The following is a 3,194-nucleotide window of genomic DNA, read 5'->3' on the forward strand; positions in this document are numbered from 1 at the left end:
ATGTACTCAAAACTTTCTAGAAAACATCATTTATATCTTATGAAGTTCATAAGAATTCCACGAGCATCAACATCCTTCACCGAGGAATAAGAATAAATAATGAAGTATTGATTTCATTAGTGAAATACTCCGCAAAGATTATCTAATCCTTAATGTTTTAGAGATTATTCATTCAATTCAAAAATCAAATGAGTTTAATATGATATTAACTCATCAAATCTGTATTACATCTGAAGAAAATATACATACATATATTTTCATAAAGACGGTAATAAAAAAATTCTTTTGTACAAAGTATTAATTGTGAAATCTTTAACGAGTAGGTAATACTCGGGAAATATATAAGTTCACAATCAATATGTTATACTGTACATTCTTCAACTTTGATTCAAAAATTATTAACAATGCTCACAACGATATACAATCGTTTTCATACAAATTCAATTACATATTCTGATATTGACGGATCAGAATCCAATTCATAACTCTGAACCAGTGACATCATTCTTAGATCTCTGCATCTTTTAAAGCTATACTTTGACTTCAAAACGGTGAAAGATTCTTTAGCATTGTTATTACCGAAAATAATCTTGCAATTTCTTTTCAAAGTATCCAGTTTTATCACACTTCCAACCAGTCAACTTCAACTTTTCAGATTAAGCCTTATTGTAACCTTGATATATACGTTTTGTTATTGGGGAACCTTTCATGTTCCGCCACATTAGCAGTAAATTTACCAAACAACTTTATTAATCCTTGACCTTTCGAAAAATTCTTATACTCATTGAAACCCTATCATGTACTCATCCACATCTTGTAACAATAATTTCCATACCAACCACCGGGAATTAGCAATCAGTATTTTGAATCTCGCAGCATTTTCTACGACAACAGTTATATATATATAACATCTATCTTCTAGACTTACATACTTCGAATGTGAAGTTTCTGAAAAACACCCCAAACTACGAAACTAGTTATACGAATTTTGGAAAAATGCTGATGAAGCAGCAAAAACTATAAACGACTTTAACAGTCGAAAGTTTGATGATAAAGAGTAGTGTGTTGGAAAAGCACAGAAAAAGAGAAGGTTTGAAACTGGAAAACGGGTTGAGCAAAGTATGAAGGAAGCTGTAGACAAATCACAAGTACGAAATCTACCTTCAAAGAATCCAAATGATTCAGTGTCTGCTGAAACCATTAGTAAGAATCTTACTTCTTATTCTAAACCTTCACAGACAGATTTTCCGCATCATCCTCTGATATTAGAAATTCTAAGATATCATTGTATCTTCCATTATAAATATCCTCCATATTTCTGAAGATATTTTCATAACTATTCTTATCTGAAATCATTTATCTCTTTACGCTATCTGTGTTACATCATAAAAGAAACTATTTTAGTTTCTAATTTCTGAAAATTTCGAAAAATGGATGTTTTTGAAGTAGTGTTGGGAATTGAAGCATGAGTTAGTATAATATAATGACACTTGATCAACTGATTATATTACAGTAAGTCATGCTGAGTTTCTAATGGAACGTGATAAAGGTTCACAGATCATACTCTCATCATGAACCATGTTACATAACTCTTTCATTCTATTTAACCTCTAAACATATCAAGAAAATATTTTTCTTGATGATTCGGTCTTTTTCGAGGTATTCTGTTAATTTGACAAGTCAGATTGTGCCATTACCGTTTCTTTCTTAGAACATTAGTTATGTTCATTTCAAAATCCATACCTACGAATTTTGAACCATTATTCGCTTGACTTAAAGTCGGGAAGAGAAAATGAAAGCATGAAGCTCCGAAATATAATGGAAAATATAAAGCCCGAAAACAACCCCGAAATTACAAACCGTGTATATCAATGCGTATAGCAATATAAAGACACGGGAGAATGAAAACAATATAACCCCAAGGTAATAGTAGAAAAAAATAACCTCCTCTGGTGGCAGATGAAAAAGAAGAATGAATGATATGATAGCCAAGAAAATATCAAGAATCAGAACTGGATGAAGCATTTTCACAAATCTTTTGTAAGTATGAAATAAGAAAGAAGATTATAGGAGTGGTGAAAATAAATGAAACGGAAGAGGTTAATTTATACCAAAATATCAGACATAGCAATCGAGGCAGATTACGCATTTAATCAAAGGAAATCCTAATTTCCTTAAATTCTGAAGAATCAAATCTTATTTAAATTATGAAGATTTTCTATTCCTTAAATTCCGGAAATCAATCGTTACTACATCAAGAGATAAGACGAATCTATATTCTCCATTTCACTCTATTACGATAACTTCTCTCATACGCTTCGAGTAATCGGATTGTTTTATCCGTATTATTCAGTGGTGATAAAATTCTATTTACCAACTCATATTCGTCATGAAAACATTTTTATTGTCAGCCATGACGACCTCACTCAAATTTCGGGACGAAATTTCTTTAACGGGTAGGTACTGTGATGACCCAGAAATTTCTGACCAAATTTAAACTTAATCTTTAACGTTTCCGATACGATAAGCAAAGTCTGTAAAACTGAATATCAAAATTTTTGAACTATTCAAATATCTTTCGGTTGTTCTCGACGATTCGCGAACAATTATATGTATATAGATACATATACTATAACTTGAAAACGTAACAAAGTGTTAAGTAAACGATACTGTGCATTAAACCTATTGGTTTGATTATCTGATTGATATATTCAACTACGGAGTTAAAAGATTATGCCAAACGATTGAATTAAAAGATATTTATTGAATCCCTTAAGAATTATAATATTATTACGAGTCTCTGTTATGAGGTCAACGTTGATTTGGGAAATCATTCATTCTTAATGGTATTCGGAATAAATGGTAAAGTGTTTGTTTAAATAACGTAATTTGGACACATACAATAATAAGAAATATTAACTGTTGGAATTAGATATATGAATAACTTGCGATATGTATTTTAAAACGTGTTTAGTAATATTGAAAATATATATATACGATAAAATATAATATTAACTTGGTCATAAAAACGAATTGTTATTATATATATATTAACAAATAGCGAGACGATGATTTATAGAAGTAAATGACCAAAATACTCGAAAGTTTAAGATATACTTTGAGTGGTATAGTTTAGGGATAATTTAAGGCTATATTTTGACAAAGGTACGTGACACGAAACGTAAAATGCAAGT

This window comes from Rutidosis leptorrhynchoides, chromosome 9, assembly GCF_046630445.1.
Source record: "Rutidosis leptorrhynchoides isolate AG116_Rl617_1_P2 chromosome 9, CSIRO_AGI_Rlap_v1, whole genome shotgun sequence".
Lineage (NCBI taxonomy): Eukaryota > Viridiplantae > Streptophyta > Magnoliopsida > Asterales > Asteraceae > Rutidosis > Rutidosis leptorrhynchoides.